This window comes from Cydia fagiglandana, chromosome 5, assembly GCF_963556715.1.
Source record: "Cydia fagiglandana chromosome 5, ilCydFagi1.1, whole genome shotgun sequence".
NCBI lineage: Eukaryota > Metazoa > Arthropoda > Insecta > Lepidoptera > Tortricidae > Cydia > Cydia fagiglandana.
Window position 1 is genome coordinate 530,892 of NC_085936.1, and position 21,618 is coordinate 552,509.

Consider the following 21,618-nt stretch of genomic DNA (forward strand, 5'->3'; position numbering starts at 1 on the left):
TTGTGCAAGTTGGGTCGTTAGCCCGCGACAGTGAGATGAGCCCAGCAGTGGGCGCAGGTAATTACAACTCGCATCGCTCGTTTGCTAATCTTGGACTTTGACGCCATTACTGACATGAACAAAGTTGGTTGAAGTGCATTTATCACTTACAAGTAGGTATAAATATTAATTATTATGTGCTGAAAGGCATATTCGTTCGCATATTAGAGCAACCTTTGTTTATATGAATAACAAATATACACAGATTGGAATTAACTTTGAAATGTGCAATGAGGCCAATGAGCTCTCCGCCGAGGTTTTCTTGAGAGACTACAGAATGGGGGTGTTCAAAAAAGGATTATCCAATATCCATTCATACTATAAGCGGTGACCGCTTACCGTTAGACAGGTCGTATGCTTATTTGCTACTAATGTGGTTTAAAGAATAGATGCATATCTTTATTTCCTAAGTTTTTGAGAGGCACTTGGGACATAATGTGCTCAATAGGTACTATTGACCAAAGGTATAGGTACTATTATCAGTCAGACGATATTTGTCAATACGTAGGAATGTCACCTTTTTTAAATCCTTATAATTAGGTATCGGTTAAGATTTTGTACAATTATGACTGTATAATTAATTTATGACCCTAAATTTTCCACGCAATTCTATCGAAATACTACCTTTCTCACTTAAGTCCTTTCAACGTTAAGCACAAAAACCCTTAAGAAGAACATTGAAATGACTTGTTCTTTTCACCCTAACGGTGTAACAAATTTATTACTCCGAGAGGGGCACACAAAAGATGCGCCTGAAGAATAGGAACCTTACTTTACAAAACGTCATAAGACACACACTTTTCCTATACACAAAAGGCCTTTTATGTTATGAAGGTAGAGTGACTCTTTCACTGCATTTTTGGCTAATGACGGTTCCTTGATCATTAGTTTGGCTTAGCCTTTTGTTTGAGACAATGGGTTTAGAAAAGTATCTAAGTACCTACATAATAATGTTATTTGTTTTTCAAGTAGTTTGAAATATTGCATAGTCATTGGAAAAACGAGAGTGTTAATGATTTATCAGTTTACGACACAAAAAAACGTAGAAATTGCTATATACTTTTAAATATTGCATTTTCTGAGTTCTTACGTTAACATAGATAACATATTCCAAACCAAATTCTATATATAATTTAAGGGTGCGTGAATCATTAAGAGAACTTTTTAAAGAAATTAATATTTTAACTGTCGCTTCCCAATACATATATGATAGTATTATTTATGTTGTTAAGAATCTAGACTCCTTCACTAAGAATTCTGATGTCCATAACTATAATACTAGAAATAAAAACAAGCTTGCTATCAGAAAGTTTCGTGTTCGTAAAGTACAGAAGTCATTCGTTGGGCAATGCATTCATTTTTATAACAAGTTACCTGAGGATGCTTTAAGATTACCCTTTCCAACTCTTAAGAATTACTTAAAAAAGTCATTGATGTTGAAGGCTTATTACAGAGTCGAGGACTGCTTGACAGACAAACATGCATGGTCCAAACCAGAAACTGTAATAACGACAAGTAGCAATTAAAAGCATTGTATTATGTGTAGAGTTAAGGTGACTCAGCTCAGGTAAAAAGCACATCAAATTGTATGAAAGCATCTCATAACAATCTGTCAGATTCATATATTATGTATTATCATTTCTTTTATTGATTTTATTTCTTTTCCTTTTGTAAGAATTTGATATGTTTTCTGAAAGAGCTACGTATTTGTATAAAGTTATGTACTCACTGAGTATAATTGCATGAATTCTATAGTAATTTAAATTGTATTTTTCTTAACTACTCGTAATGCATGTTAATTATAAGATGTAATAATGTTTTGAAAAGATGTGTCCCGCCGAGTTTGTTGCCGGTCCCATATTGGGATACCCTCCTCCAATTGAGGGGGGATTTAAATCTTTTCGGGGCAGAGGTGTACGGTTGGAGCCGGTAAAGGTTTATTTGACGTTCATAAGCGCATTGTAATATGCCTACTTGAATAAACAATTTTTTATCTTATCTTTTATCAAACGTTTTCAACTTGCTTAAAAAGAGAAGGAAAAATCTCACATATTAAATGATATTGGCTGACATAGAGTTTTAAAATGGGACTTGCAGTACAAAATTTTGTACCTATTCAAGTTTCTTATATTTACAATACTTTTATAAAGAACAGTAGGTACCTACTTGTGACAGAATTTTCTAAGAATTCACATGCCTGCAACAAAAACAAAAATACTTATTTAAAATTTTAAACCCAGTCCCCGAATTTCTAAAATACTATGCTATTTCACTCTTCTACTTTACCGTTGAACATGCTTTACATTTCCATCCCAAACTTAAATCCTAGAGAGTTTTCTTACACCGTGCCAAAGTGGAAAATATAAACCGTGTCCCCACTAAATTCGGGAACCTATAAGTTTAAGAATGCCCCGGGCCGACAGGACCCTTAACTTAATCCCGGCTTAAACTTAACATCTCACTTAGACCAGGAACTGAGCATAAAGGAGTCTCTAATAAACTTTGCCTTAACAAGCATCTAAGTACGTTATTTAAGAGGCCATCATGTGTGTACACATTTAAGATTCTACCTCCACAGCCTATTTCTTTACACTTTACTTGTTTGGTTTAAGTGACAGTTTGTAAAGTCCGAAAGCGGAATGGATTTAGTCTGTGGAGTGAGTGGATGTGGTGTGTACGTGTATTGTCGCATCGCCGATGTCCAACTGCTGACCGTCTGAGCCTTAGGCATTCGAAGAAATTGTGTCCATGCCACAGACGTAGGAGGTTTTGGAGTCGGCAATTTTCAAAATTAAGAATTAGCAGATAATTTTTTAACCTTACTTAAGCTACCTTATCTAACAATTAAAAAAAATTGCAGTTGATCTAACCGGCGGCCGTAGAGCTGATAGCTTCTTCGCCGATGTTGAATTGGCATTACCATACAACGGAAATGCTACCAGCTGCTTATCTATTGGTTAAAATTAACTTATGTATTAATTAATAAATTTTTAGATCAGTTTTTAATTGTTTTTATTTTAGGTTTTAATTTTGATTTTTGTTCCGTTAATAAGTATAGCAATTAATCAATTCAGTGATCAAGATTTGTATATAAAGTACTTACCATCTTACATAATGTTATTAACATAATGTTGTTACACTGATTGAAGTGTCCAAGCCTTCGAGCAACACCGGCTTCCGACACGTCGGAAGGGAGGGGCCCAAGCGATATCTCGCCGTACAAATCTTTCTGCCATTTTTCGCGGGGGGAAAGGTGCACACAGTCGCATTTCTCACACACTTACATACAAAATCCAATCTGTAATGACGACACAAATACATAGAAAATGACACACGTCAAAGACAAATCTTGCAAACCTCGATCTCTTTTTATGTACGGACGAGTGACTAGTGTCACAACACGCACACTAACACATTTTCGTTGAAGTATGTCATTGTATTCTGAGAGATGAGAAGTCGGATTTGTCGCTCGACCGATCCGCAATTTGTACTGAGCGAGCAAAATCGATAAATCCAACAATTACTTGAGACTAAAATATAATAATTGTATTTAAATGTAATTTAACGTATGATATGTAAAAAAAAATTACATGTGAAATGTAACACTTTCTTTTTGTAAATTTGATGTCCCCGACCTCTTTTTATAACAAAAAACCGAGCAAACAGGCATTTTTGTGCAGCAGTGTTCACGCGCGCGTCTGGACTCGGTCTAGTGAAAAATCCAAGTGCAACTAGTTTTATTACCCGCGCTAGATTATTTTGACGCGCTAATCTTGTACCTCGGCAGAGGGGAAATAGTGCGAATGCCGCCTCCCTTCCGTGTTGCTCGAAGGTCCAAGCACTCGAATGTGTGTTTAACACCATTACGTTAAATATCTATGGTCCAGGAGTCTCCATAGACAATGTAGCTCTGTGTTCTTCGGTGCAGAACTTACTGAAGTAGAACGTCACAAGACCGCCCACGGATTGAAGTGTCCACTACACTACACTACAATGTGTGTTTAAATTCATTCTGTGTAGCAAATTACTAGCCTCAAGCAAAGGATAATTATTTACCTACTGAGGCCGTGTTTGGACATTTTCATTAACATTGCACATTATTGCTTCATTCTGACGCAAAATTAGTTATCAATTTACACGCGGATGCATAAGTTGTCATGTAAAAGGCAAACGCCACTTCTGAAAACATAAATAATGTTCTGGGACGACCTTTCGGCGCGCACTCGGTAAAATCGAGACCACGTATGTTATCGCTACGGATGTCCGTCCGATATACTAACAGTAACTCATTTAATTGAGATTTTACATTGTAGACCTTGTATCATTACAATAAGATTCAAGTATGGTTAGTTAATTTCGTCAATAATGGTGGACCGGTGTTCGTGACACCAATATTACCTCTACTGATAGGTAATATAATCGTGTCAAACACTTGTATAACAGGAATACCATTAGCTGACCAACGATAGACTTATTTATTTAATTTCTTTATTCTTTACATTAATCAATGTAAACAGGCTCCTATGTGAAGACTAGTAGTCACACTTATTCGCGTGGCACACTTGCTACTTGCCCGTATTGAGCTTAAGTAAAATTATTTTAAAACTTTTTAAGTGTTCATTCTTGTTTCGCAATTCAAACCTCTGAAAACAGGCAATAAACGTTTTTTTTTTCTAATATAAAACGTAAGTAAAAGTTCACCTAGTACAAAAGGCTGAGGCTGCGGCGGCGGCGGCGGCGGCGCGACAGGGAAGCGCCATTACGGCCGGCTGCTTAGTTTTTTAGCCACCTACGTCTTTATTTAAGGTTTTAGAACACTTTTTTAGTAATACAGCAGGGGTCGGCAAAGCATACCGATGGCGAGATATGGGCTATATTTCAGAATCTTCAGGCCGATCCTTCTTTATCTATAAACTAAATTCTCAACACAACACAAGCCTTATTGAGCTTACTGTGGGACTAGGCCGATCTATGTAAAATTGTCCTATAGTATTTATTTATTTATTTCTTACTAAATTGATTTTATGAACAGTACCTATTGTTGTTGAAAATGACTCAAGATATCGTCTAATATATAATAATTATGGAACTTACAATAATCAAAAGTGTACCTACTTTACCCTAAGAACTCATCCACTCATAGCGTAATATATAAGTAGCTACCTGCCCGTACATCTACTGTACATATTATACATACCTACTTGCCTGCATAATGTTATTCTAGTATCGTTTCATATCAAGAAGTTCACGAGCGTTATCTATAAAAAGTAACGCTATTCCCACTCGAACTCCAAATTGACTTCACCCTCGCATACCTCTGTGATTTCCATACCGATATCCAGATATTCCAAATTAAAATAATAAAATCCAAGCAAACATACATACGCGAATAGAGTCTCGGCAAACATCGATGTAAGTACGCAGGAATGTTACTGATGGGTGAATCTACAGGCATTACTCTACTAGTACCTATTAATAAAGTTTTCAATTTGAGTTTCATTAAATAAGTCACCGTAAAGTAACATGAGCATTACTTACATGGTAAGTATGTCATTAACAAAATAAACAAAATATAATGTGGTAATTATTCTGATAAATATTATAAAGTCAGACCAAGCTAATTTGGCAGCAATAACCCAGACGGTGCAAGTGTTAAAATAAACGTCATAATTTCATAGATGTTTTGCAGCAAACAACAAAGGAATTTCATTTAAAACGATATATCTAAGTAGTTGTCATGATAAATATTAGGTTGATATCAACCGTCGGTGAACTGAGAAGTAAGTCTAGCTTATAATGGTTGATATGTACCTATTATCTTGGTCCTCAAATACCAACGTTGGTAGACAAGGGTACGCAATATTGTAGTGGGTATGCTTTCTTACCAAAATACGAGTATAAACTAATAAAGCTTAGAGTTAGGTATATTTTACGTAGGTAAATGCAACTGATATGATACTAAGTCAATATTTACTATACTCATAGTTTTTGTCGACTCTATGAAGTCAAGTCGGCTAATTCTCAAGATTCACTCAGCGCATAGCTAAGCAGGGTACCTGCCTGCTCGATAAATCAATATCGGGAGCTTGTTAAGCAAGTTTATCCCGAGATGCTGCGAGTATGCATCGTGCACTGTGGGCTGTTACGTTAGGCGTTACGGACAAAAAAGTAAAATATATAATTTTTAACAAATAGCAGCTCCTGATTAATAATGAACAGTTATCTAGGTTAACCAATCTGTATAGAAAAAATAAACTAAAATATATAGAAATTGTATCTATCAAGTAGGTAACGAATTTAAAAATAGGTAAGTATGTAAAATATTAATCAGCAATCTAGCCGAATGTCGAAATAAAATAATTTTGCATTTATTAAAATATTGGGATCCGAATATAAATTTCATGTAGAATTCTCAAGTACATAATTAGATTCATAGGAAAAATAATGATGTATTTCACATTTCGTTAATAAGCATTTTTAGTTTCATGCTACCGGAGGATAGTTTATTTCAGTATATTTAGTAACAATCTTTTATCGCGACCTTTTCCCATCTACTTGGGGTCGGCCCTCCTTATCCTTCTCTTCCACTCTGTGCTCGGTGTTGTGCTTTATTTAGTAACAATAAATTTTTATTTATTTGCAGATCCAACTACGGTTATATTTGTTGTTTTATTTACTTAATAAACCCATGTTTTTTCGTAAATCAATCAACTTATTTATCTACTTTGCATATTGAGGCCCACAGTGCGCCCGTACATCCGGCGCCCGAGGCCGGCGTTCCTCAACCTAATTTGTATTGATTAAAAATTTTCCACATAGTTGTGCGCCCCACTAAACCCCCACGGTCAACGGCCGAGTTAGTTCGGCCTTCTTCATATTTCTTCTCTAAATCTTATTTTATTATTTACGATATTAAACTGGATACCTACCCTTATTAACCGTCTAAATAAAAATGGACGATAAAAGTTTTAATATTACCATTGATAAAAATTCTGAAATAAAAAGCAGGTAAAAACTGTCCAGAAAACTAAAATAAACCTTTGTTCGCTTTACTTACTTTCTGTTGTTAAATTATAAACGTTTAATTTAATTATTAGGCACAACGTACTTTTGTGTATCTGTACATACCGTTGTGTAATAAGGAGCATATACTCGTATTCTTGCCTAATACAATCCAAAAAAATATTTTTTATGAAGCCACCTTTACAATCAAACCAATATTTTTACTCGTTTCAAAACATTTCAGTTTTCTGGTTTCCCCAATCTCTCAAGTGGATTGACAATAAAACACGGCCCGGGCCGTAAACGGGCGTAAACAAGGTGGATGAGCTGCTAACCGCCGCCGTGGCCGAATAATGCGTGTTCTTCATATTTTTGCTGGAGAGGTAAACATCATCGAGAGGATACAGGTACCTACAGTAGGCTAGGTAGCGTAAGATTACATCGAAAAGGCGGTCAAAAAATTAGGAGAATTTTTCATATTTCTTATTAGAATCGAAGTTTTCCATTTTCAAAATGAAGGGTCCTTTGTTTACCGAAGTTACAGAAAACTTTTCCAACTTTTTAAAAACCCCCAACTTGCACATATGTATTTAATTACTTCTGGCACTGGGTAAGTTGTTTTACCTAAAATAATAATACCAAAAACGAGGATAACGTCGCTGTGCAGCATTGCTGCGTTGCGGCAGGAGTCAATGTCGATGTCCGATGTTAAATAAATGTTTTATTTACTACATTTCATTTTTAGCCATGACATACATATGTATGTGACATTATCCACAGCCAAATAGGAAAAATAATAAAAAAAATCTGCGAACGCTTTAACGGTGACAGACAGTTTGGTGCAACTGACCCTAACTGAAATATTACGGTCATTAAATTTTCATGAAATAAAGGATTTATATTATTAGTTATTACGTCTACTGTATTTTCTCTACTAGAGTTAGTGTTGTTGGTCGGCCTCTTATTATTTATGTAACGACAGTTGTTGCAGGTAGGGGGCACTACTTACAGTACTTATGCTAAGTGACTTGGGAAACTTTCCCGATACAGCCGTAAAAACAAAGGTACTGATTTAATGGTGTTTTTCATTTTTTCGTTTCCTGTTTTGCTGTAGTTTTTAGTTTTTGTTTATTGTTTGTAACATGAAAACGACATATACAAAACTATCACTTTTTGTTCAATTTCCACCAAAAATAATAGTTATTAGGCAAAATAGGCGCTATCGTCGAATTGCGGTAAGTGGGAAACCTGTCCGTGCTACGATAACTAAAATACAATACAATACTCAATGTAATACCCCTAACTGACGATTGGTTGTCTTATGTCTTTACAATAAGGTTTAAAAAAAGTCATTTATCGTCGCAAACAAAACATACAGCAATTAATTATACAAGAAAAACAGGTTACACAACAAGGTAGGTAGGTTTATTACTGACAGATCAGCGGTTGGCAAAGAACAAAAAAAAGCGTCTGTTCTTTGCCAACCGGCGAGGTACTCGTAGTACCTACCTAAATATAAAAAATGTGGTAAACAATATAAGTATGATGGTAAAGGCAAATGTCGAACGACAGGACGTTACTCGATGTCACTTTAAATTATCAGTAGTGTCTCGAGATAATTTTATTTACATTTATTTCCGACAGTTTGCACCGATGACTGACGCCCCGAGACCCAATAAAGATGCGGGTAAAAATGTGTAATATTGGAAAAAATATTTATTATTTGAAGCTGACTCGCTTCAACTGAGAAAATACCTCTGTTTCAATTAGGTATTTTTTGTTTTCGGGAGTTCATAAATGTTTCGTTCGTGAAAAAAGTTTTGCATTCCCCTGTGTGCACTTACTATTTACTGCTACATTTATCACCTTAGATAAAAATACAGAGACCTAGCTAAAGCGAAAATACAGATGTAGCGCAGGGGCCCGATTTTTGAACTTCGACCGCTCGATTTCGTATATTTCGTTCAATAATATCTCCACTACATTGCATTTCTCCGTTTTCCACCGATTTTCGAGTGCCGAAATCGAGCGATCGGAATTCAAAAATCGGTCTCAGATCCGAGAAAAGTGGTGCTGTCTTGTGTCGGAGGCCAAGTCTCACTTTGGGTCGCTGAGCCAACGGAGTAGGTAAGTTAGTAAGCTAAAGCAAAGTGGAAGACATTAATGAATACCCGTACCTACCGTTAAGAAAGGGGGCCGGACATTCTATTTGTGTTTTGATTTATAAATCAGGTACAAATCGATAAACTGGAGGGTCCGACTGACCGCTTGCAGATGGCACCGCCGCGCCGTTGTCTTGGCAGAACTTGAGTGTTTGTTCGCACTATAATGAAGAATGAGTTTCGCAGAGGGGTCGTACTAAATTACTAATCAAACATCAATACCTCTCACGTTGAATAATGGTCCCTATGACAGTTTCTTAAAGTCTGTTTTGGATTATATTAGATTTTTAAATAATTGAAGATATATACTTTTAACCTATTTGTTACTTAAATGATAGGATTTTTATAGATGACTGTAAATAAGAAGGCACTGGATTTTCAATGGTAAAACAAAATGTAATGTGTCAGTAATAAAAAGACAAAAGGTATCAATAAACATAGACAATAAAACGTAAAAAAACTGGTCAAGTGCGAGTCGGACTCGCGTTTCAAGGGTTCCGTACATCACACAATTTTCAAACTTTTTTTTTGTACGTGAAACGTGACGTGAGTGAAACGTCTTGAAAAACCCGAATGGGTCAATCAAAAACCAGATGTAACATGAAGTTTTCTGGCGTGGTGGCTTATATCTCTACATCTCTGAAGATTAAATGCCGAACAATAATACAAGTGTCCAAATGCGTAGAGCTGAAAACTCGAGCGTCCGACGGGTCGCGCTTCCGACAACTTCCGAAAGTGTTTTAAAAGCGAAGGCCGAAGAGAGGTAATACCTACAGGAGGGTGGTCAAAGTACGAGGAGGTTTTGGGATTATACTGAGCTACTTTTAGTACGGGACCAACCCCGAAATCGCGAAAAAAGAAGTATCCTCCCATAGAAAACGGACCAGCCAAAATGTATGAAACAGCCAAATTTTTCTTCGCGATTTCAGGGTTGCACGTTGGCAACGGGAATACACTTAGTTTATTTTTTAGCCACCCTGTATACCTAGTGCTTTTTAAAACACGTAACACGTAAAACGTATCCTAATCAATTAGTACAGTCAGCAGCAGAAGTTGCTAAGCGGGCGAGTAGTTTAAAATGATCTGGACGCGACTTTATACTTAAGACAATAAGAGCATGTGAAGGTAATTTTGAACACCTCGCCCGCTTAGCAACTTCTGCTGTTGACTGTACTACAAGTACCATTGCGGCTAATTGCCTGATACAGCCTAGTCGCATTTTTTGTCTTCAGTCCGACTCACGCTTGAAGCTAAAGGCACGCCTCTTTGGGACGCTTCGGGCCTTCGGCCTTATGCGGATATCAGCCTAGGGCCTTCGCAATAGCTGTCTACATCACGTTTCACTTAAACCATTGCGGCTGTGTCCTTAAAAAAACGTTAACCGCATTTTCGTTCTTAAATCCGACTCACGCTTGACTCTAGATTTCTAATAGGTTTTCCTGTCATCTTTAGGTAAAGGACTATTTTGTGTATTTTTTTCAGAATTTTAGACTTAGTAGTTTCGGAGATAGAGGGGGGGGAATGGTCATTTTTTGTCTATTTTCTTGAATAACTTCTAAATTTTTTATCGTAAATTTATAAGAAAAATATATTTGAGATTCTCAAAATGAGTTCTTTAGTTTGATATGTAACACGATATAGTTTTCAAAACTTTGTTTTTTAATTTAATCGTTTACCCCCCAAAAGTAGCCCCTATGTTTAAAATTCATTTGTTGACGTTACATATCCGTCTTTGGGTCACAGACTTACATATGTGTACCAAATTTCAACTTAATTGGTCCGGTAGTTTCGGAGCAAATTGGCTGTGACAGACGGACAGACGGACAGACAGACGCACGAGTGATCCTATAAGGGTTCCGTTTTTTCCTTTTGAGGTACGGAACCCTAAATTTACATATACACATTGCTGGTAGGAGTTACCTACTTTTGATTTCATAGATGGATTTTTTACGAGTACTTACCTAGATATAAAAAAACCGTGATAATTATACAGTGAAGTGAAATGTCATCGTTAGAATTTGGTACAGCCTAAGGATTTCCGCCTGATGACCGCAAAAATAGTGCTTCTACTTATTCCGTAGATACATATGGATTATTTAATTTGCACAGTTAGTTTTCCTGGAGCTCGATTCAAATTTAACAACTGGCTACGGTTTTGTTTTGACACGACCTTGACGACTGGCTTGGTGATTGGTCGCACGACTTTCAACGACTGAAATTTCTATGAAAATATGACGTTCATATTGATACTCCCTCATATTGTGATATTTAAATTGTTGTAAACTTAGCTTAAATATGCGGACGCTGTTACCTATTGGTATTATGTTAGAGAGAATATTTTAACTAGTAACTTACCTACGATAAACGTTGTACAATTTTAAGCACCCCAGTGCAACTATTATCGCTAAGCGACACTAACCGATCACTTTGTCCCATCTATTATTCAGTCACTCTTTGGCCAGCACCCATGTCTAAGTGTTTGCACGGCACGTGGTCACCCTACTGACCACCCGGTCGGGACAGGGCTCCCAAAATTCCGGATTTAGAGAAACGGACGGCCGTCATCCATACAATAAACGTAGTTCACACTTTCCTGTTCGGATATTAACAGTATGGAATTTTTTTACGAGGTGTAATAACCACAGTTACTTGTGCCTTTAATTCTGTTTTTTTTTTAATTATTGTAAGAGTTAAGACTTAAAGGTTTCTAAAAATATTTTCGCTTTTTTTCGCTACCTAAAAGTTGTCTGGAACAGATCGGTCTTTAGCGATAAGACAGCCTATAGTTTGCCTCTATCTTAAATCACTTGTTTTTCTCTATCTTCAATCAATTGTTTTTCTCTATTTTTAGTCAATTGTGGTGTGAAAAAGAAAAGTATTATACCTATCTACAAATTTATTTAATAATCACTATTTACTTACTTACTTACTCCTCTGGCGCAGCGACCCAAAGTGTGTCTAAGCCTCCAACACTTAATAATTAAAAAATAAATAAAAAGAAATGTGTAAAAATATTTCCATAACGTCAATATCCCGAGAGGGAAATGAGGACTACGTTTGTATGAGGAAGCAGTCGTCCACTTTCCTCTTAATCCACATCCAGTTTAGACCAAGACAAATATGGCATCGCACTAAATGGTCGGATATTAAATTAAGGGCTATGTGCAGAGGCCGGTGCTAATACGGGCGCTTAGTTCGGCGGTAAATAATTAAGTGGGGATGGGGATTATGTAGGTTGTGGATAAATGGCCCACTGTGCGTAATGAGCCTAAAGCTTGTACCAAAATAATGAAAAACAAAAAAGTCCTTTCATATGATTCTTGAAATAGTGCCTTAATGTTTGTACATTTCAGGTTGCCCAGCAATTAATTAATGTTAGAAAAAATAATAATTAATTAATGTTAGAAATAAATATAAAAATCAATTGTTTTTTCCTAGCAAAATTTATTTTATATGCTTAGTTAAGTATTCTTCAGTTGAGTAGGTATAAAAAAAATTGCACATTTTTTCTACTACCTACCATATCATTTAATTACACATAAATATTATGATAGTTTATGCTGACATAAACCACTTTTTTCCAACGATATAGGTAATTTTAACAATATATTTATCTATTTAAATTTACTGCACGATGCCACAGTCAAACCGTGTAAACTGTTTTGTGGGACATTGTATCTTTATAAGCTGTATACTTTTATGTTAATAAATAAAAAAATAATAATAATAAATAAATTTATATTAGGACAGTTCCGTTCACATCAGCATTATTTCTTTGCGAATAAGAAAAATGGATCGAAAGTCACAATATGTGTCTGGAGATTCATGATTGTAAGGACTGGGATTTGCGACTTGATTTAAAATACGAGCAAATCAGTCTTATCTCCAAGTCGCGATCGCTAGACATAAAGTAAAATTCACACTGTGCAAAAGGTGAATTCTAACTTTTAAACTCGATTTTGATATGGCATAATATTACTTATATTGGGTTCTCGTTTGAACCAATGGTTAACTGATAGATAGCATTTTTTGGCATGAAGATCACCATTTGTATTTTGTACATTATACTTTGATTGTGCAAGATAAATAAAAAACCGGTCAAGTGTGGGTCGGAATCACGCACGAAGGGTTCCGGTACCATAACGCAAAAAACGGTAGAAAACAACAGAAATACATCATCTGTGAAAATTTCAACTTTCTATCACGGTTCATAAGTTACAGCCGACGGACGGGCAGACGGACAGACAGACATACGGGCAGACGGACAGACGGACAGACGGGCAGACGGACAGACGGACAGACGGGCAGACAGACCGACAGCGGAGTCTTATTAATAGGGTCCTGTTTTTACCCTTCGGGTACGGAACCCTAAAAAAGAGTATCAAATTTTCGAAGTTCGTATACAACGCTCAGTGGTTCAACAACGAAACCCTTATCAAAAATGTAAACCATATTTGTCCAAGTTCGGACAAACCAAAACAATTTAATTAAGCACACCTGCTCCTTAATCCAACATCTTAGCAAAATTGTGAAGCAAAGGCGAAATACCAAGTCCATTATTTAAATGGGCCCCTATTCAAATGGCGAGCATTGTGACAGAGTTAGGGTCAAACCCTAAAGTTGTAGGTAAACAGTTACAAGACTTGTCGCAGTTGCCAAGGTTCTGTGTTTTGACCAAGAGGAATTTAATTTGAATACCTAGTTGCTTTGGATCTTGGGAAAATTGTAGATCGGTCGGTCCTAGTGAGTTGTCTAAATTTAAATTTGTTTAAAACTATTAGCCGTTTGATAAAGTGCTAAAAGTTTTTCCGATGTCAATTCAAAATGTCACCTATAAGGTGACGTTTGGAGTCAGACTACTGCAGTATTACTGCCGCAAATGTTTGACGTTAGTAGCGGCAGTACGACAGTTTTCATTGTAACCTTAAATAGTATTGATACACATTACAAAAAATTTCAATTTCTTTCAGTTCGGTGTCGAGATGTTTGTCTAATGCAGAAATAAAAATAAAAAATTGTTTTGTGTTCATTGTGTTAAACATATTCTTATGGCAATTACCTAAACAACTGAATGCCCACATCAACTCAATAAGTTTAAGTAAATAAGCACGCACCCAAACGTAACAATGGTCACTGCGACAAGTGAGGAAGTTAGGGCAAGTCGGGCGGCAGGTTAAGACGGACGGTTAAGTGGGGTCGCCGAGTACGCCTTAATTATGCAATGCCAGCTTAACACGTGGCCAGCTAGCCCCGGTCCAGACTGGGAGACTATCTATATAGTTAATGATCAAACGATTACACGACTTGAAAACTCCCGACTCGACAACAATATAAATATCTGGTTTAAAACATCGCCAATATAAGAAACAGTGCATCAGATATCTAAGATGAAGATCATTAAGGATTTAATGACATAGGTATAAGAAGATATTTTACACTAAAAATCTATTAAGTTTTTTTAAATCTCTCTATATTTGTTTAATTTTCTGTTCTTAATTAATGTGGTGGTTAATCAATAGTAAATTGTTTATTTTATTATTTATTTCTATTCATCTGTATTCACAAATTAGGAGGATAAATATATATCTACAGGACATGTTTTTAAACTTATTGGTACAGTCAGCATATATTATTAGTAGCGGATGAAACAACGCGCCAGAAATATCTGCCACCCTGAAATATGTACTTTGCCAAGTAGGAATATCATTTTTTTTATGAACATAAATAGGTTTCTATAAACGATTGCCCTTTACCAGGCTCTGAAGAGTCCCCGTATGTGGACATCTGAACAGCATAAGAAACAAACTCCTTGGATTAAATTAACATTAGTCGGAGTCGAGTGCGGTCGCGGAATCCTAATTAAAATTACACCGGACCGGACCGGACCGGACCTAAGGGATGGGGTGCTTTGCATGTACAAATGTTGCGCATTTCACGATCAGCAAGTTAGTCGAAGACATTGGCAATTTTCTTAGAGCATTTAATAACTGGAGTCGCCTTTAAGAGCTTACCCTTCTGCCGAAAAACTTGCACAATTGTGCAAACTTTTGTATGGACTGACATGGCTATTTGTACGTTACGTACAAGTCATGTAGAAATAGCTATACATTTGACGTCCTCTCCCGAAAAATCGGCAGACTGATTCGTACAGAAAATGATAGCCATGACGTCTCCAGTTACTAAATATTGATATTTATTGTCAACAAGGTTTTTTCAGATAAATATTATTCTATTCTAAATGCTTTAAGGCCATTTTTGACGTGATGCGTATGTGCGATAGCTTGCCAAGTGTTGCCAAGATATACGAAATTTAATCTTGGTTTACATTTACTTTACTCACTACATTGATTTCGATGACATGTAGAAAAAATAATTTACAGTTTTTATTGGTTTCCAAAAAAACAACACCATTTGTCTTTTTGAGAGGTATGCACGACAGCAAAATTATTGTTATTTTCTCTCAGCACCTTGTTTTGTCATATATCACGTAAGCATGGGGCCCTCCTGTAAACGTTTTCGGGTATAACGTAAGCGAATTTAAAAAAGAGGAGACGTGGGAAATATGTTCATGAGAAGAAACGTGGCCTGATTTACAATGCGCGGGGTGAATGCGCTATATGTGGGCACGAGCGATGAGCGGAAGCGGGGAAAGCAATGTTCAAGCTTTAGGTACTTGTAGGCTGTCATGTGCGATGCTAGATAATAACCACATTAACCAACGTACGGTCAATGGTCAACCAATTTAATTATTTCAGTATTTTGACTTACAGTGCCAGTAACTGGATATTTCTGTTAAATATTTAAAATGTCATTGTGAAAAATGTACACAGTTGCCCAGAGATCAAATGGTTTACTGTTCAAACTATCATACACATTGAGCTACACACCGACCAGCACACTTACCATCTATATTGCAAGTGAAAATTGCACTATAGGCACCTGTTCATTTGTTATTCTATATACCCATCTACAAGTGCGTACGTTTTGCTCATAAAAATGATCTATCGCTAGTCACTTTCTCGCCTCCGCTCGGGTAATTGTATTACCGACGCGTGCAAGGCAACAGATAACAATACTTATTTCTATTTACTCTTAAGACTTGAACCAAATATTCGGCAGTGGAGTCGCAAAACTACAAGATTTATCAGTAGCTCTCCGCTCATTAGCGCACGAACCCGCGGGATACACCTAAGTGTACGGTTCAGTAGCGAGCGTCCAGCGGAGCGATCGACGGAGCGGACATCGTAGGCTCTAGTACAGCAAAAGGATCTATGCAGCGTGCTCGGAGGCCGCTCGTATTTAAGATTTATCATTCTTCTTCCTCGCGTTATCCCGGCATTCTGCCACGGCTCATGGGAGCCTGGGGTCCGCTTGACAACTAATCCCATGATTTGACATTTATATATTATATATTATTATATTTATTATTTATCGTCTTAGGTTAGGTATTTTTATAATATGAATATAAAAGTAAAATATAAAAACACTTACAAAACAATAAAAATACATATAAACACATTATAAAAAACCTAACCTAGGGTGCCGCCAGCAGCGGGGCAAGGCCCAAGCTACCGGTGGTCAGGGCTGCAGAGAGAGGAACCGACGTACTATCCGCGCCGTGTCCAAGATCACCGCCTTCTGCATCTGTCCCTTGATCCAACCACCTAGCGAGAGTCTCTCGAGATGTTGGTCGAGACTCTTCGCTATTAAACCGTTCACTGAAACGACTATCGGGACAATGATCGTCGAATCAACATCCCACATGGCGGTTATCTCGTGAGCCAAGTCTAGGTACTTACTGGACTTGTCCTTCTCGGCCTTCACGAGATTCTCATCATGGGGGATGGTGATGTCAACGAGCATGGCCCGACGTTGCGATCGATCTATTATCACAATATCAGGCTTATTGGCTACAATAGTCCTGTCAGTGATGATAGATCGATCCCAATAGAGCGTGGCACGACCATTCTCGAGAACAGGCGCAGGTGAGTACTTGTAGTACGGTACTTCGCAGTCCACAAGGCCATATAGAAGAGCAAGTTGCTGGTGAATAATCCTGGCTACGAGATTATGTCTGTGCAAGTACTCGCCGTTAGCAAGATGAGAACAACCGGAAATGATATGCCTGAGTGACTCTCCGGGACGGCGGCATGCCCGACAAATGTCGACCGTACCGTCCTTCAGGATATATTTCCGATAGTTGTTCGTCATCATCACTTCGTCTGCAATTGCACAGGCAAAACCCTCGGTTTCTCCGAAGAGGTCCCCGAATCGTAACCAGTTCACCGACGCGAGCAGGTCCACATCGGGTCCCGTGAGGGCCTTGTAGAACCGCCCGTGTAGCACCTTACTCTCCCATGCCGCCTTGCGATCCGCAGTACTTAGTACCACAGGTTTGCGCCAGTTCTCGTTTGCCAAGGAAAGCGGCGTGAGGTTCCTATCTACTGCCACCACATCACGATGAATCCCACACTCGTTGTTAAGGAAATAGTTCCTGAGATTGTACACCTCGCGGTTGTGGAGATCCTTGGCGTTTAGGAAGCCTCGGCCTCCACACTTCCGTGGGATGTACAATCTCATAACTGACGAGCGTGGGTGTAGCATGCGATGTGTGGTGAGCAGTGATCGGACCCTCCGATCCAGGGCGTCCAGCTCGGTCTGAGTCCACCTTAGTATGCCAAAGGAGTATGTGAGTAGGGGCATTACCCAGGCGTTGAAGGCGCGCACTTTGTTGCCTCCTGACAAAAGACTGTTAAGGACTTTTGTGAGCCGACTGAAAAAGCGCTCCTTCACCGACCGTCTAATACCCTCGTCCTCAATACCCAACGACTGTGACATACCAAGGTATTTATAGGTTTCTGATTCAGAGATAGATATTTATTATATTATTATATTTTTTATTTATTATTATATTTTATTTATATATTTATTTATTTATTTATTTATTTATTTGAGATTTATCATTATAAATCTTAAATACGTTCTATGCTCATTAGCACGCGAGCCACTTAAGTGTACGTCTTCAGTAGCGAGCGTCCAGCGGAGCGTTTGACGGAGCGGGCAGCGTCTCGAGTCTGGCGGCAAACGGATCTATGCAGCGCTAGCGTGCTCTGAGGCCGCTCCTATACATTCGCACTTGTAATTTGCTATTTAATGCTGCACGCTTGACGCCTCGCTAGAACAGTCACCTCTGTTTGCAAATAAACTGTTGTGCTACCTTTAAATATAATTGTACTTATATTTAGTTGAAGAGGATTTGCACTGATCTGTCAATAAACTTTTACGTCTTATCTGTGCGCCGACACATGGATTTGTTAGCCGTTGGTCTGGCTTAGGTAGGTACGTACGAACGAATACGAGCGAAATGCATGCACGAATGACATCATTTAGATATAATTTTGATGTGCATAAGTTTGGACTGGCCTTCTGCATGAAGTCAAGTTACTCTTAGCTTCGATTCACAACTTTCACAACTTTTTGAGTCAATTTTAATGCTAAAGTAGAAAGGTAGGAATTCTATTCATGACCTCGCAATAAAACAACGTACATACATAATTTAACAGAAGTACATTATAAAGCTCAAAACATCTTCCGTAATGCCAGAATATAAACTTTTTCAGCCAAGTCGCCATAAATCTGAGTTTGTCGCGGCTTACCGCGCACGACACGCATGCAAATCATCGCGTAAGTTTAACAGGGGTTTAACTAACTACCGATCTTACTTGTAATATCAGTCTTAACTCTATCTGCTTATGACTCACTTTGCAATGACTTGGAAGGGATAGATAGAACATTGGTGTTCTGAATTTGGAATGGTCGCGCGACAAACAGGCTCACACCTAAACCGCAACTTTTAAATGGGATATAAAAGGTCGTCTCTAAGTTTCCAGTGCTGTGATGTGAATGATTTATTATGGATTTTAGAAAATGTTCACAAGATTAGTGATTTCGAATGGACTTTCTTCTATAGCGGAACTTACTTCGTTGAAACGTGGAGGATGTTCATAGATGTACCTACAACTAGGAAACAAATTTATTTTATTAAACATTAAAAACTGACTGACAATATATATGTAACCTTTATGTACCTATATAGACACAAGAGTCACCTATGGCCATAGAGTTGTTAACACACTCGACGTCAAAGATTGTTTAATTTTTTTGCCTTTTTACAAAATTTACAAAGGATAAAGGTGCAAGTGTAAACATATCTTTGACCTCGACTTTATATCCCAAATCTGTGCAGGGCTGGCGCGTACGCGTGTCGGCCGCAGGTCGGTCGTAAATAAAAGGTGCAACCGCACGTGATATACGGCGTGCCAGCCCTAGGTGCAGCGAATGGGAAATCATTTTTGCGTAATTTTAAGGTCGCTGTATACGAAACCGGAACGGTTTTTGTGTAGGTAAGGGTAAAGAATGATTCACGCTAGACCGGCCGGGCCCAAGCCGAGGCATCCGACATGTTATTTTCTATGACGAAAGACGATGATAGATTTTTACCCTTCGGCCGTTTTCGCAACCAAGTTTCGCAACCAGTTGTTGAAAAATAAGAAATAATCTTGTTACGCAACTAGTTGCCCAAAAAGAAATTCTATTCCTGATCCACAACTACCGTAGATGACAGTGGAGTTTCGCAACCAGTTGTCGGAAAGGAATTAAAGGTCTTTGTTTACAACTGGTTACCAAATAAGACTTTCATATCTCATTTCACAGCTAGACATTACATGACATCTAGAATATCCTAAAATCAAACAGACTTTTTAGTAATACATATAGACAAAAGTTTAAAGGTGTTATTTAAAAATATGAATGTTTATTTGACAGATTTGTTAGAGATGGTGAATTCCGTGGTGTCAAATATGTTAAGCAATGTTGTGGACTAAAATATTTTTTTATAAAATATTAACCTGTACGCGTTATTTTGTATTTTTTGTGAAATTTAGTAAATCGCAGCCATGGTATTTGTACTACCACTCAACTAGGGGGCTGTCCATAAATTACGTCATCGATTTTTGACGATTTTTGAGCCCCCCCCCCCCTAAAATCATGCTTCGAATGGCCCCGTTTCCTCCTACGTCATGCTACCATCATCCGATGTCCAGACCCCACCGCCCTAATTTAAAATGACGTAATTTATGAATAGCCCCTAGGTAAGCTTTATAGCTTACCAAGAATAGCTTATTTATCTGGCTTTAATTATTAAAGTCAGATATATAGCTTTTTATAGCTAAGTTAGCTAAAAAATCATGATTATTTTTATTTGACTACGAATAACTTATTCCCATTAAATTTTCTCATCTACGAATTATTCCAGACAAAATTATTCCGGACGAATTATTCCAGAATAAAACACCGTGATTTTATTCTCGCAAATTATTATTCAAATAATGATTTTATTCTTGAATGCCCAACACTGTATGTAAGTACTTTTATACGTACATTTGTTTTTGAAGCCTTGGAAACTAGCCACATTTTCTCTAAGTGTCTGAGCTCTATTCTTCGTTGGCAACTGGATGTCAAACAGGAATAGAATTTCTTTTTAGGCAACTAGTTGCCTAACACGATGATATATTCTTTTTTGACAACTGGTTACGAAACTTGGTTGCCAAAACGGCCGGAGGGGATTTTTAATAGCGGATACCTTGTGTTATGGATGGTAAAATATCTATATAGTAGGTACGTACATATACTGACCCATCACTAATCTAGTGCTGTCTTTACGTGAGGCTAATTTATCAAAACAGTTCACTAAAGGAAATCGATTAGGATCGTTTAAAAGTTCAAATGAAGGTAAAGGAACCTAAAAAACTGTCACTTGAATAAGTATAATAAAATATACTATCATCACCATCATCTCAGCCATAAGACGTCCACTGCTGAACATAGGCCTCCCCCTTGGACCTCCATTCGTACCGGTTGGAAGCGACCCGCATCCAGCGTCTTCCGGCGGCCTTAACAAGGTCGTCCGTCCATCTTGTGGGTGGACGTCCTACGCTTACTAGTGCGCTTACTAGTAGTAGTAGATACGATCATACATTATCTTTAAAAAAAAATCCTCTTGCTAAGATTTGCATATTATTATGATCTCGTCACGGATTAGGTAAGTCTGCGGGCTCAGTGGCCGAAAGAGAGTCTTGATTTGGGACACTTGATATCGCCGTACCTCTATAATTTGCATCAGAACTCGTACTCAAAGAAATTAAATCTTTTTACCAAATACAAGGGTTTAAAATGACTACAATTTTTCAAAATTCTACGTAAGGAAATGCTGCAAAGCGGAGATGCGTCATTTACCCCAACTTACCTCCCGTGGCCATTAAAATGAAATCGAAGCTTCCCATAAATCCGCGAGGTGCCCTTCGCGACTCATTAGGGCCGCGAAAAATGCGCCACTAAAATAGACATTACGAGAAGT